This window comes from Trachemys scripta, chromosome 1 (genome assembly GCF_013100865.1).
Source record: "Trachemys scripta elegans isolate TJP31775 chromosome 1, CAS_Tse_1.0, whole genome shotgun sequence".
NCBI lineage: Eukaryota > Metazoa > Chordata > Testudines > Emydidae > Trachemys > Trachemys scripta.
The window spans coordinates 311,605,021-311,620,973 of record NC_048298.1 but is presented as its reverse complement, the minus strand read 5'-3'; the positions used below and the strand labels follow the sequence as shown (position 1 = coordinate 311,620,973).

The 15,953-nt window shown below is 39.8% G+C and overlaps 1 protein-coding gene across 7 annotated transcripts in view; it reads left to right on the top strand.

Annotated features, from left to right (window-relative positions):
- Positions 1–15,953, top strand: part of GRIA4 (glutamate ionotropic receptor AMPA type subunit 4) — a 294,599-nt gene that overhangs the window by 245,635 nt on the left and 33,011 nt on the right. The gene's annotated exons all lie outside the window — the stretch shown is intronic.

The following is a 15,953-nucleotide window of genomic DNA, read 5'->3' as shown; positions in this document are numbered from 1 at the left end:
GCATTATGCCTTTCAGGAGTTCCTTCAGACTTACTACTACTTACATTTACATGAGCACTCTGAAATTAGAAGATAAAATTATTCCAAAATGACTTTAAAAGGAATCAGGCTTATTCAGTGAAATAGGAGAATTTCTGGCTTACAGGCAAAGCATATTTGTTTTTTATTTAAATCTTTAAGATAATAAAATTGGAGGTGTCAGAAGTGTGGTAAAATTGGAAGCATTTTAACACACATCTGATACCTCTAATTTTATTATCCTAAAGATTTAAATAAAATAAATGTTACCTGCATGATCACCACTCTGGGTTACTTACAAGAGGCTCTGATGAGGCAGATGCATGGAAGAAATTAGGTGGGTTGAAAGTGAGAGTTGCAAGGAACAAAATAAGAAAAGTGTGCGCAATCAATGGTACTAGTTAGGAGGAAATAGAAGAGAGCCACCTGTCCATATGCCTAATTTCCATGTCTACAAAGAAAAACCTTATAATTGGTGTAAAGATAATGGGTTCTGAACTCACTGGTTTTACACCATTTTAACACCATTGACTTCAGTGGGGTAACTCTTGGGTTACACTTGTATAAGTGGGAGGAGAATTTGGCTCATTTTATCCACACCAAAAGGAAAACAGCAATGTAATGTGAATTAGAGCATGCTCAAGGAAAAATAAGGCCAGTTATTTTGGTGCCCAGATATGAATTTTGGTCCCTGACTGTAGATACCATCAAGATTTGAAAGTTTGGGCCTTTGCAACTAATGAAGTGGTAACAGAAGGTAGCCTAGAAGAAGATAGAGAGAAATGAAAAAAGAAAAATGTTAATAATGAAGAAGGAAATGGTGGAATGTCATGGGGTAGGGGCGGTTATTAAAGTTAAAGGGCAATAGAAATGGGAAAAGCAAAAGCAAATTCATTATGTCAGTGTATTTTTGGGATTCATAAGCCAGAGATATTTATTATGTGTTAATATCTCTTTCTCACTGTTTCAGGCAAACTACAGCTACAACTGCTAGGCAGCACTGCAATTATGACTAGAACTTGCATCTCAAATAGTAGAGAAATACCCACTGATGATGTACCCTTGCTTTACTATGCCAAAGCCTGAGCAAAATCACTAGTATGCATCTTAGCGGCTGTCAAGTCTCTTAGCTGTGGATTGTTTCCCATGCATGTTTTATAGGGCTTTTTAGTCAATTTCACTGTCTTCTTCACAGTGTCTACCACCAATGGCAAGAAACAATCAGCTGTAATAACCGTTAGCCAGTGGAGATTTTTTTCAGTTTGGTGGATTGGACAAAAGCAGCTAGGGGGAAGGGGGACCAAGCATGAAGCAATTATGTATAAGGTCAGGGGTAAGGGAGTCTGGGAATATAGTACAACAGATGGAACAGAGGAGGCTTCTCAAGTATGTATATAAAATGCTTGCAAAGATCCAGGTTGACATCCTCTCTCCACTGACATCAGTGGCAAAGCTTCCACTGTCTTCAGTGGGGCCAGGATTTCACCTGAATGAGTAACACTGTAACAGCATCCCTATGATAGGGGCTGAGATCAACTGCATTTGTTTTTTGAGTTCCACTTTAGTGCACCATAAAAATAATTCTACCCAACATAAAAATCAGACCAAACCTTCTTTCAGGCTGCCCCATCTGGCTGTCTTAACATCCATGCTTTTCCTGAGCCTTTCTTTCACATGTGCTGAGCTGCTTATGCTCCCACTGAAGCAATTCCACTCCATCTCATCCCCCTCAGCCCAAGTGATAAAACCTCAAGTAACAGATCAGTGCTCCTAACCTATAGAAAACCATTAAGAAACCCACTTATTGTTCTGAAAAGATATATGTGACTAACCAATAATACCTCACATTCATAACACATCCATCTATATAATATATACAAGCACTAGAGATGAAGGAAGAGTATTATTTCAAAGGTAATTTTGTGTTAACCATGTTCATGAGCTGCCTATGTTTATTTGCTATGAGCATTTCAGTACTCAAGCATTTATTCAATTTTCAGGAAAAGTAAATTTTTAGTCACCTGCTTAAATATTTTCTGTGCTGAATTTTGAAATGAAATATTTGCAATGGGAAGTCTGGGGCCTGGCCTGGTTCTCCTTTCCTTTACACTGCTGTAAATCGGGAGTTTCTTCACTGAAAATGCAATAACAATTGTGTCAAGCTCATGTAAGCGTAAGGAGAATCAGGCCATCTGTCTCCACAAGTGAAGTATAGAAAGAAACAGGGAAAAGCTATTTTTACCTGTTACATAGTCAGAAGGAAAGTCTGCGGTATAAGACCAGCAATTTATGGGATTCCCTACTCTCAGATTAATGAAATCAGTTATTCATTACATACAGAAATACTATGCATATTCATCACCCCACTTCTGATGATGAAATCCTCCTGTTAGAGACCTCTGTGGACTGATCTCTCATGTTGCACATGATCAGGACAGTGGATTTCAATTCAATCCCTTCCCTTTGTCTATGGAAGCGGGTTTCAGACTCCAGTAGGGCTCAACCAGTAACTAGTGGTTAATTTTAATTGTGTGCTCTTGATTCTAGGGACACATTATGATACATGTGTATCATTGAAGTGAAAAAAATGGGAACTGTTGGATGGGAATTTGTTTTGTGCCAACCAGGTAGTACCATGCTATCAGGTGTCTCTCCTTCCCTTCTTTTTATGGATATCAATTTATTTAAAGTGCCATTAAAGTTTGTCACCCTTGGAAGAGAATTTGGAACTAAGGGCAGAGGCAGACATTAAAAAGTCAACATTTGCTAACAGGTACTGCCAGTTACCACAGTTATTTCTCATTCCCAGCATGCTGGGGATTTTCAGTATGTCCAATACTACTGTCGGTACTTAGCAAATGATGACTTTTTAATGGCAGCCAGTGTTGCTTTTCTCTCATACGTGGCGAGTTCAGCAATGGTTGATAAATGCTGTCCCCATCTAGCTCCTCAGTGAGGTCTGCATTTGTGAGGCGTGGTGGCAGAACACACTCTTTTGGCCAGACTTCATGTCCCCCATGAGAGCCACTACAGCCAGTAAAAATCTGTTGTGCTGGCTGCTCTAACCTATGTTTCTGGAGCTGCGCTATTGAAGAAGCAAAAGGTCTCCATTTCTGATTACAAAGATGGTAATTTCTGTTGCTTATCTCAGCTATGCCTCCTGAATCTAATGGGAAAGTTTCACCCTTAGCCATTAAAAAAACTTCTTATGAATTTTACAATATGTTTTTATATTCAACAACAAAACAGGATCTGTGTGCTGCTCAACTGTTAGGCCTTGCCTGTGCACTCCTTCCTGTACTATATTGGCACCACAGACAAACACTAGAAAAGCAGTGACTCTCTTACAGTTTTTCACCCCATAAAGAAATGTTTGGGATGCTAAAAGCATCCTGAACTGTCTTCTCAATGTCTCATGTTTTTTGTTTGATTGGACACAATTTTGTCCAGTTCCACAAAAGTACAGTGAAGTACCATGAAGTTGAAAGGTTCTTCACTTAGGAGGAGGCAAGTTGGTAATTTGGATTGGGGAAAGATCTGCATTGGACAGAACTCATATGTGCAATCGCATGTGCTTTGTACACACTGCCCTCACCTGTGTGACTTAGCCTGATCTCCTGTGTGACGTTTGTTTCCATTAGTAGTTGCCCCAATAAAAGGCCATCCTTTCACTGCTGAATTTCTTTGTTGTACTAGGCGTGCACAAAGAGGGCAAGTAGGGGCACAGGCGGGGGGACTGAACCTACTCCCATTGAACTCAGTAGCTTAATCTCACTGATTTCAACTGAAGTATCAATGCCCCATGTGGTATTTGGATCAGGATTAGCATGGAAGTAAAGTAAGAGGGCATCATACCCTGAATTAAATTTGATGACCAGACAAATATTCATATTATTGTATATATTAATTGCACTACTATGTTTCAAAAAGTATCTTGCCATTATTTGGAATGTCAAACTCCTATTGACTCTGCATGGAGCATTGGCAAAGCTGGGTTCCCCTTTTCCTCCAAACTGATGAACAGTTTGTATCTGAATACACACTGCCTGCACTTCACCACATATTGTCTCACCGCTTCTCCCAGAAACTTCAGATAGATATTGAATAATGCAGATTTGAGGGTTAAGTTTTGTGAGACATGTGAGATCACCAAGTTTAATTACCATCTCACCTGCAGTCTTTAAAATATGGGGCTAGTGTAGAAAATAGAAATAATGCTATGATCAGATGATATTTAAAATGATAGTACATAGTCAATAGTTAAAAGAATTTAAAATGTTATTTGTACCCTATAATATAGAGTGATTCCAAAACTAAAATTAATTCTATAACATTTTACATAGATAACAAGACATTTTACTGTCTTGAATTATAGTATGATTCATTCTCTGTCGCATTAGGTAATGCTCTTCCCTTGGTTTTATGCATAACAAGGGTTGAATTATCACCTCAATACTCATACTTCCTCATTATTGCTTTTAGTACATTAAAATGGGGCAAATTTTGCAGCTCTTGTGGTGTCTTTACTCAGATAAAACTCACATTTACCAGTAAGGACTAAGAATTGCAGGATTTAGCCCACTGTGTGGAAAGCAAAATGCACCCATTTCATCAGTATACAGTACAGCTATGTGAAAATTCACATAGGTAGAAACATGTCTTTTACACTCTTATACTTTTACCTTAGGGCCTGATCTTGCAGCCACTGAAATCCAAGGCAACATGCGCACTGACTTCATTGGTTTCAGAACAGACCCCTATAGAATCCAAAGTTTGTAACAGGGAGCTGTGCAAAACTGGTGACATTTTTTCCCCACTAAATTTCATAGAAAAATCATTGCCAATTTCCTTCAAGTGGTTTCTTTTCCCATAAATTTTGCCTTTCCTCAAAATTTGGTGAAGATTGAAATTTCCAAAACTTCCTAAGTCCCATTTTCAAATGAGACTTAGGTTCCTAAGTATATAAGTCACTTCTGAAGGTGGGACTTGGGTGCCAAAGTTACTTAAGCACTTTTCAAAATTTCTGCATTGAGAAAGTGCAAAATTTCAGGTTCTGATGCTGGAATTTCAAAGGCACCATTGGCTCAGAAATGGACCTTTTTCATGAAAAACAGATCCCACTTTCAAGTGAAAAAACTAAGAAATATGGCGAATGTTTGGTGAAATGGGCCCCATTTTGCAATCTGCAACAATACATGGAAAAAAACACATTTTGAGGAGTTTCAGCTTTTCTTGAAGTTATTACACATGTAGACAATGATAGAGGCTGGCCCTTTTAACTAGCTAGAAAATTATGAACAGTTCTGTTGCATACACTCTGGATTTGGCTAGGAGACTGGCAACAAAAAGCTGTTAGTAAAGGGTTTCAGGTATTTATTTCATCAGAGAAACCATTTCATTTGCCTCCTTGCAGATGTGTCCAACTGCATCCCTGGCAAAATACAGAAACATTCCTTTGAATTGCTTCAAAGAGCTGCACCTGATGTATTTCGTCACCCATAGCTTATACCTTCATTGCCACTCAAAGCAGTTCATCACCATTAGACTTCAGGGACTATCCATATAGGAACAAAACCCTTTTTAGTAAATAGCAGAGACTTAGAAGTCATGAGAATTTGTCTTCTCAACTCCAGTACCTGTACCCTCATGCTGCAAATGGGATGGAGTGATACTAGACAAAAATGTGTAAGGTACATAATACATAAGGTACATGTGTAAGGGGGGAGGAGGATAGCTCAGTGGTTTGAGCATTGGCCTGAGCATTGGTCTGCTAAACCCAGTGTTGTGAGTTCAATCCTTGAGGCGGCCATTTAGGGAACTGGGGTAAAAATCTGTCTGGGGATTGGTCCTGCTTTGAGCAGGGGGTTGGACTAGATGACCTCCTGAGGTCCCTTCCAACCCTGATATTCTATGATAACTCATCATGTAGACACTCAGAGCCTGATTCTGATACCCTTGCTCATATTGTACAGTACCTTACTCCAATATTAGCCCTACTGAAGTTAACAGGACCATTTATAGAGCAATGTGCTACTCAACATTAGTAATTGTGGCAGAATCTGGGCCTAAGATACTACAGTGATGAGTGCTACAGAAATAGCAATAAATAAATCACCTAGGAATGTATTTTTAACTGAAAATTTTAATTTCCTTTAGCATTTGAAAACCACTTCTAATGACAGCCATTGTGCTGAAAAGTGGGTTCACCTGTGACCCCAGCAGCATGGAATTCCAATGTAAGAGGCTGAAATACCATTCTCTATTCAGCTTTCAATTTCTTTAAACGTTTGCACAACAGCTTTGTTCTCCAAAATTAAGTGATGATTAAAGAAGGAAACTCGATGCTGTTCTGCTATGTGATACCTTGTAGCCCAAGTGTTTGGAGATTTCTGAAACTCACTATGATCTTTTTAAGCCTGCAAGGGCATGAGATGGGAAAAAGCTGGTTAGTTAATTATTATTGTGGTATTGTTCATACCAGTTCATGACAGGCTGTGTTAATACCAAAACAGGATTTGCTCCAGGCTCATTTTTATCGTATGATATTCCAGCAAGGAATCAAAGCTTTGTGAAATAAACAAACAGTGTGTCCATTTTTCAGTTATTTGAAGTTAAACAAAATGGAAGTTTCATCAGCTTCATATTTTCTTTTGTCTTCATTTAACCCGGAAATCAGACCAAATTACATTGTCAAGGTGTTAATCTAGATAAGCGGCATGAAACCTAAAGAAGCCTAGATTGCAAAAGTAATCAGAGAGCCTCATTAAAACTACCAGTACAAACCAGAATCTCTCAGAAACTACCATCATTTCTGTATGCACGTCTATAGTAACTTTTATTCAAGGATCCCAAGGTGCTCTGCAAACACTAATCTTCAGATTACCCCTATGAAGTATGTAAGTATAATCATTGTTCCCCATTCATAGAGGTACTAAAAAAGTATCCTGCTTGGTTGCAGTAGACTTTGCCTGTCCCCTACTCTCACTCTTCGCCAGGTACTTGTACACCAGCACAACAGAAGGTGGGATGTAGCCTGTTATATTTTAACAATGCTTCCAATTATTTTTCTCTTTTCTCTTCACTATTCTTCCTGGTTGTTCAGGTGTCAATACCTGGGAAATTACCAGGCAGCCTTGCAGCCTGCTATCATTGAAGCTCATGGCAAAATTTCCACTGATTTCAATGAGAGCAGGATGTGGCCCTAAAAGATGTATCCCACTAAAATAATAATGTTCAAATAAATGGCAGGTGGAATAAAGACAGGTAGCAGACTGCCTAAAATACATTCAGCAGCTTGTAAAAATAACTCTCCAGGTAACCGTGACATTTAAGAAGCAAATAGAGAGACTAAAAAACATTGTAATAATCATCTATTTGGTGAGGTAACTGCCAACTTCCAATTTGCATTAAGTGCTAGGTGGACCCCGCAAGAGTCACAGGTTGGCCATGCAGACATGTTACACAGGTTTGCAGTATGGATCTGTTAAGACATTCACCCTCAAAAGTAGTCTGAATGTTTTCTTTCCTTTCCTCCTGAGTGCTGTTTTAAACCAGGAACAATGTGTGAGATCAGCATACAGTATCATACTGGGTGACAGGGTAGGAGTCAATAAGCCAATACCTAAAATGGGAGGAGGTAGAAGGACAATCTAGTAGATGGACACTGAGTTAGGACTCAGGAGACCTGGGTTAGATATCTAAATCAGCCACAATCTTCCTGTGTAACCTTGAGCAAGTCATGTAAGCTACTTTGTGTCTCAGGTCCCATCATGAAAACTGGAATGATATTTCTCTACCACATAGGTGTGTCATGAGGATAAATGCCTGTGAGTTTAAAAGATTGTGGGATGGAATGATGACATGTTACAGGACAATGATTATTCATTTGAACTGGTTTATATGGTGTCTGACAGGAATGAGGCTCAAAACCCCCTACCATTTCCTCGGCTGATGTATCTTTAGGGTCCTTACCTGAGTTTTATTCATTTCCTGCTCAGCCATATTCCATCCCACTGATGTCATTGAGCAGGGACAGAGTCAAACTTGAATAAGTTCTTTGGGTGTTATTTAGCCAGGTATTTCAACAAGTTACCGAAAGTTGAACAATCGAACATGACCTTCTATCAGGTCAGGCTCATTCTTGGCAACTTCCCTCAGGACTCTGCCAGTTTTCCCGTACTCAGGGCTTTAATACAGTTTATGCACCATCCTCTGAAAATGTATACACCACCTTAGAGTACAGAGCAATTGGCAGAGAGTCTAATATGGCCTGAGAGAATGGAGTTCCACAGTTGAGTCTTAGCTGATATAAGTTCACCTTCTATTGTTCAGCTTCCATTATTTCTCTTAGAAGGATTGAGGGGGGCAAACCACCACCAGGACCAAGGTAAGAGAGAGATTTTCTTTCAACACATAGTGAGTACAGTGTATTTGAAGGAAAATCCTGCTGCTTCGTATCTTCTTTCATCAGCGCTAGGGACAAGCAAGGCCTGCAGATGAGAATAGACTGAACAGCTGGCAGGCCACCTATCTACGTAATAGGCATTCCAAGTACATAATTACACATCAGGCTCCTTTACTAGGCTATTGCTTATATGTTTCAAGCTAGTGAAGCCAAAATTTTCAAACGTGTGAGCCTAAAGTTAGGCACCTAAATCCAGTGGAAGACCTTTAGCTCCCTTGATATGGATTTAGGTACCCAATTTGCACCCATAGGCATGAAAATTTCAGTCTGGATTTTTTATAGTTCTTTCTCGCAAGCCATTTGTGTAACTCAAGCAAATGCCATTATTTAAACTTTTGGATCTTCAGGTTCTGATTCTGCAAAGGAGTTTTTGCAGGCTGGCCTGTGTGCCCAGGTGGCATCCTGCTGACCTACAAAGAGCAGCTTGCAGGACTGAGGGGTAATTTTGAATATAATTAAGAATGGGCTCCCTCCAGAAATACTTGGAAATTGTTTTAGGTGAATGACAGTTATTTTATAATCTCATACATTTTTTAATAATGCAAGGCAAGGGAATTTAGAAGTACTGGTTGGGGAAAAAAAATTCCTGGATATTTTGAATTTCTCTTGAAAAGCCAAAATCCAAATACCAGAAACAATTTGGTTCTCAGTTGCCAAAAAAACAAAAATTTTCAGCCAAAAACTACAGATTTTGGCAAAAAAAAAAATAGGTTTTCAAAAAATCAAAAAGGAAAAGTGGATACCTCTGAAAAAAACTTCATTTAGATGAAAACTCAATTTGCTATGGAGGAAAAAAAAGTTTTGATGAGAAATTTTTAACCAGACCTATAATTTAGTTTAAAAAAATCATATTTATGTTGTGACACAAGCCAATAAAAGCCAGTAAATTCTGAACTGAGACCAACGCCCAGTTCCTTTCTGTTGCCAATGGGGCTAATTTGTTCTGTACTTTTAAGATTTAACTTTGAATATCTTGAGTGTTTTTATCAGTTTGTGTTACACATTTAATTTTATTTCACATTAATTTGTGCGTGGCTGTGCAGAATAACCTTTAATATTCATATATGTGTCGTACTTAGCACTTGATGGATTTCATCAGATTGGTTTTAAAAAACACGTGTTTCACAAAAACAATAAAATACTAATGATTTTTTAAAAGATCATTTTTCTTCAAGTTTGCATGAACACATGATCATTAACTCTAATCATAATGAGCTTCAGAGCCTTGAACTCAAGCTATGAAAGCCTTGAATTGCGACCAGAAGTGAAGAGAAAGCCATGGCAGTCTATGGAGCACTGGGATGAAATGTTTCTGGCAGCTAGCACCACTAAATAAACAGGCTGCTGCTTTCTGCACCTCCTCTAGCTTTTGAAGCATCTTCAATCATAGATCCATATAGAGTGCACTGTATTCATCCAATCTGTAGGCCACAAGGGCATGAGTTACATTGTCAAAAAAAATGGGTGCAAATGTTGTGCTAAGCGTGATGAAAAAATGGTGTCTCCACACAGCCACCTGGAACTCCAGGAGCATTTGGGGAATTAGTAGTAGCTCACTGACAGAGAGTAATTAAATTCCCTCAATCTTGGGGCCAGACATTGTCCACAACCAACTTTTGAAAATATTCTTCCCAACCATCCAGCTTCAACTCTTGTATCTGGATTGAGTGTCAGCTCACTCTCATCTAGGTCCTAATCTTATCCAGTTATTAGGAAAGCAAAGGGAATCCATCTGGGCTCAATAAAAAAGAGATGTAAAGCTCTGTGTCATCCACATAATAATGGCACAACATCCCAAATTCTCCTAATGGCTTCATATACATTTTGAATGGCTGACTGCAGAAATCCTCATGGAACCCCACATAAGAGAGCCTAGGAATCAACACAACCCTCTGGAATCTCTGAATTATAAAAATAGGACTATTTCACTGTGATCCCATCTAACCTTGCCAGGGTCTCCAGACAAGCCAAGAAAATCTCATGCTCAAAGATTGTTGACAGAGTTAAAAGAATCAGCATGGACTGTTAAACTTTGTCCATCACTAGGAAGAGACCATCAGCAAATGGGAGACCACTTTGGTCTTTATTCCATACCCAGACTGAAAGCCTGTCTGGAAGGGATCAAGTTAATCTGAGAGTCAGTTTAGATTGGAGGAGAGAGTGCAGGAAGTTTTAGGAAATCTTGGACTTGCCACTGACGTGCTCTGTGGCTTTGGGGAAACCACTTCATCTTCCTGATTTATCATCTGTAAATTGAGGTACGGTAATTACGTTTGCTCCCCAACCTCAAAGGGATTTTGTGATGATTAATTACTTAATGTGTGCAGGGCTTTGAACATGAAAAGTCTATCTGATGGCTAGATCTGGTGCCAAAATTAACCCCACTACAACCTTCTCAATACCCTTGCTTAAAAAGAGCACAAGCATATAGCTAGAATTTAAAACCCAAGCAATGGTTTCTTGAACACAGGCATAACCACCTAATGAGAGAAGCTGGCATCCTGCCTTCCTTAGAAAGCCATTAGCAGCAATCTTAATCAGCAATGGCCCCAATACCTCCCTGTTTGATTTTACTAACCACAAGGGGCATGTGTTCAGTGTATCACCAATTACAAGATCCCTACATCCACGATAGATTTCAATTAATAACTTTCGTGGCTTGCTTTCTGTGATACCTGGCTGCTTGTGTTCAGAGGATTGCAATAATTAATACTGCTGTGCTCACTTGTCTGCATTTAGCTTTGCTGATAGTGACAACATTATGTGGGTGGCTGCTGGGGGGATTGGATTGCCCTTGTCTAATAATTTCACCTGATGTTTGATATTTAGCTGGCTTCAGGTCATTTTAATTATCAAAGCATTGGTGAGTGGACTGTGGATTGATATTCTCACTCTGGTTGCTGGCAAAATTTGCACTCATTTCAGTCTATCAGAACTTCGTCATTAACTCCTGAAAGAAAGCCCTAGGAATTCTTCCAACTAATTCATGGTTTTGTTGCTGACCAAATTAGGCTTTATATGACATAGCTGTATTTGTTTCATTTTTATAGTATTGATCTGTCATTAGACAACACAAAACTCAGCACTTCACTCAGGTTTCAAGTTATCCTATATTATTATTTTCATTGTGGTAGCATCTAGAGGTTCCAACCAGGGAATAGGGCCCATTGTGCTAAGCACTGTACCTACGTATAATAAAATGGCTTTAAAGAACTTGTACTGCAATTAGTTTAAGAAACTATTTCTTGGTATTGATGATCTTACCAGTTATTGCCTCCCCTCTAATCCTCCTTGTTAAGGAGCATTACTGAGAGAGTGTGATAAAGCAGCTGGCAATACCCGGAGATCTCAAATTTCCTTGACCCTTTTCAATCTAGTTTTAGGTCTGGATATGCTGCATCAACCACATAGGTTTATTAGTTGATGGTCTCCTTCTGACAATGCATAAAGATCACGTTTCCATGAGGATTCTTTAGATGTATCAGTTGCTTTTAATGCAGTTGGCCATGAAGTGTTAACACATCTTGGACCTGACAGCGATAAATGAATTCACAGGACTCAGAAGAATGGTAGCAGGCAACTGGTCTTTTGTCCCATGGCTGCCAAGTGTGGAGTTCTTTTATCACTGCACCTGATCAATAAAGAGACAATTTTACCGGTTGGGTTGCAGTGCCATTAGAATGTGGATGATACTCAGTTTACATTTGTTTAATCTGGTTCAGTCATTCATCTTTCCCAGTGTCTGGGTGAGATTGGAGCTTGGATAAGAGCTAGTTGGCTGATAGTTCAGAAAAGACAAAGGTAATCCTGATCAAAAACAGCCAAAGAAGGCTTAACTAAGGAGTATGCTATGTGTCTAAAGTTTATAGTCTAGGAGTTCTGCTAGATCATTGGTTGTTTCTGGGTGTACAGGTAGCAGTAGTGCCAAGAGTTCACTTTTTCAGCTTCACTCGGCAAGCAGGCTGCAGCTTTTCCTCTCATTGTGGATCTTGCCATGATTATCCATGTCATTGTCACCTCCTAACTGGATGAGTGCAGTGCATTCTACATGGGTCTACCCTTGAAGACCACTCAGAAATTCTAGCTAAGGCAGAGTGCCTCTATTTCCATTTACTTAGCAGTGTTTTGCATATGAAGCATATTACACATGTATGCCACAGATGACACAGAATCCCATTTCATTTCTGGGAGGAATTCCTGGTGTTGGACTTGATCCATAGAGTTTTTTATGATTTGGCTTAGAGACCACCTCTGGCAGTTAAGATCAACTTGGACTCTCAAGCTGGCAGGCCGTAGGTTTGTATGACAAGGGCATGATCAATGATGGGTCTTCAGTTCTGGAGATCACTTTCTCCTTAGCCTGAAAAAGACCAAGTATGTTGATTTTCATATAAAAATGCTAATTATCATAGCAACTCTTATTACAAATTTGTTTTTCCACCTAAAAGGAAGCCTGTGTTAGGTAAATAATGAAAAAAAATGAGAGAGAGACTTAAATGTAACATAACTAACACCCAACCAGTGACCAGTTGACAAAGAGATGAGAAAAGTGCTAGGGTATGCTTTGCAAATTAATATACAACACATTGAATGTACTGAAAAATGCACTAAATATACTATTTAGGGAAATATTAGCCACCCAGTATGGTACATAAATAACAAGAAATAATCTGGGAACCGAGATATTAATTGTTGCCAGGCATTACATCTCACGAAATAAGGGTAGCCATTTTTTCATAAATATTGGCTCTAATTATTTTTAATGAATTCAATTCAGCTATTGTTGTTTCCCTTTTGTGTGACTGAGTTTTACTGGCCCAAATGTTCATAGTAAATACATTTCAAAGTTTCAAGAATGTGCATCTGTGGAAATGCAAATCTAAATTTGGACACTCCAGCTTTCATTCCACAAATGATTTTGCCCTCATCCAGTTGGAACAGAAACAATACTGGGTGATTTAACTGACCAACCACAATTAAACAACACAGTTGAAATTTTCAGTATTCTGAGCCAATCTATAGATTGACAAAATTCAGAAGATGTTTGTCACATAATTTTAAATGGCATATACATTTCAGGAGACTGCAAAAGCATTCCTCAAGTAGGAAAACAGGTTAGTTTAATCAGATACATTATTATTAACCTCTACCAGCCATGGCCTTACTGGCACAAAATATTATCTTGATTTGCTGCATTTTTTTCCTCTGTAGTTCTCCTGTATGCGTCTGCCATGAAAAGCCTCTTGCTGTTTCTCAGAGAAAGGTTCTGATTAATTAATTTGTACTCTGTATTTCATTGTAAACATCCTGAAACCCAGGATATTGTAATGTAGCTGATAGACAGGACAAACTATCAAACTGCTATCACCAGGCACCACCACTAGGAAGGAAGAGAGGAAGGAAAGGTTTGGCTGGACATCTCACAGGGAACATACCAACAGGACAAAGAAGCCTTTTTAAAAAACCTTATTGAGGGCGCAGGAACAAACCATCCCAATGTGCAGAAAGAATAGCAAATATGGCAGGCAACCAGCTTGGCTTGAAATCTTCGGTGAGCTTAAACACAAAAAGGAAGCTTACAAGAAGTGGAAACTTGGACAGATGACTAGGGAGGAGTATAAAAATATTGCTCGAGCATGCAGGGGTGTAATCAGGAAGGCCAAAATGCAACTGGAGTTGCAGCTAGCAAGGGATGTGAAGGGTAGCAAGAAGTATTTCTACAGGTATGTTAGCAACAAGAAAAAGGTCAGGGAAATTGTGGGACCCTTAATGAATGGGGGAGGCAACCTAGTGACAGATGATGTGGAAAAAGCTGAATTATTCACTGCTTTTTTTGCCTCGGTCTTCACAGACAAGGTCAGCTCCCACACTGCTGTCCTGGGTAACACAATATGGGGAAGAGGTGAGCAGCCCTCAGTGGTGGAAGAACAGGTTAAGGACTATTTAGAAAAGCGGGACATCACAAGTCCCTGGATTCAGATCTAATGCATCTGAGGGTACCTAGGGAATTGGCTGATGTGATTGAAGAGCCATTGGCCATTATCTTTGAAAACTTGTGGCAATCTGGGGAGGTCCCAGATGATTGGAAAAAGGCTAATGTAGTGCCCATCTTTAAAAAAGGGAAGAAGGAGAACCCAGGGAACTACAGACCGGTCAGTCTCACCTCAGTCCCTGGAAAAATCATGGAATAGGTCCGCAAGGAAACCATTTTGAAGCACTTGGAGGAGAGGAAGGTGATCAGGAACAGTCAGCATGGATTCACCAAGGGCAAGTCCTGCCTGACCACCCTGATTGCCTTCTATGATGAGATAGCTGGCTGGGGACCAATTGGCTAAGCAGCAGTTCTGCAGAAAAGGACCTGGGGATTACAGTGGACGAGAAGCTGGATATGAGTCAGCAGTGTGCCCTTGTTGCCAGGAAGGCTAACAGCATATTGGGCTGCATTAGTAGGAGCATTGCCAGCAGATCGAGGGAAGTGATTATTCCCCTCTATTCATCATTGGTGAGGCCACATCTGGAGTATTGCGTCCAGTTTTGGGCCCCCCACTACAGAAAGGATGTGGAAAAATTGGAAGGAGTCCAGCAGAGGGCAATGAAAATGATCAGGGGGCTGGGGCACATGACTTACGAGGAGAGGCTGAGGTAACTGGGCTTGTTTAGTCTGCAGAAGAGAAGAGTGAGGAGGGATTTGATAGCAGCCTTCAACTACCTGAAGGAGTGTTCCAAAGAGGATGGAGCTAGGTTGTTCTCAGTGGTGGCAGAAGACAAAACAAGGAGCAATGGTGTCAAGTTGCAGTGGGGGAAGTCTAGGTTGGAAATTAGGAAACACTATTTCACTCGGAGGGTGGGTGAAGCACTGGAATGGGTTACCTAGGGAGGTGGTGGAATCTCCATCCTTAGAGGTTTTTAAGGCCCAGCTTGACAAAGCCCTGGCTGGGATGATTTAGTTGGTGTTGGTCCTGCTTTGAGCAGGGGGTTGGACTAGATGACCTCCTGAGGTCTCTTCCAACCCTAATCTTCTATGATTCTATGACAAGAGCATTGCAGATAAAGGATGGTGCATTTTAGTCTTCAGCCAATTCCTTATCCACAGAGGACCAAATTCAACCTGATGTAAGTGGGAGGCATTCCAGTGACATCAATGGAAGTCACACCAATTTACAGCAGGGCTAGATTTCACCATGTCTCCAGCAGGACAACGTTCATAAGTGTACATAAATCTTGGAAAGATCACTTTCAAAAACGCCAGAGGCTCTTTATTATGGTAGCCATTAGTATCTTGGATGTGTCATATTTCTGCCATGTGAAACATTTGATAATAACATACACTTGTGAATCAGCAATTTAGGAATTCAAAAGCTGGACATGTGAAATCAGTCCAGTCTGATGTTTTCTTTCCCCTAATTCATATCGGCAGCTGGCAACAAGTTTTGAGTGGTTCCAGGAAGTAGCAGAATTCCTATGTCAGAAT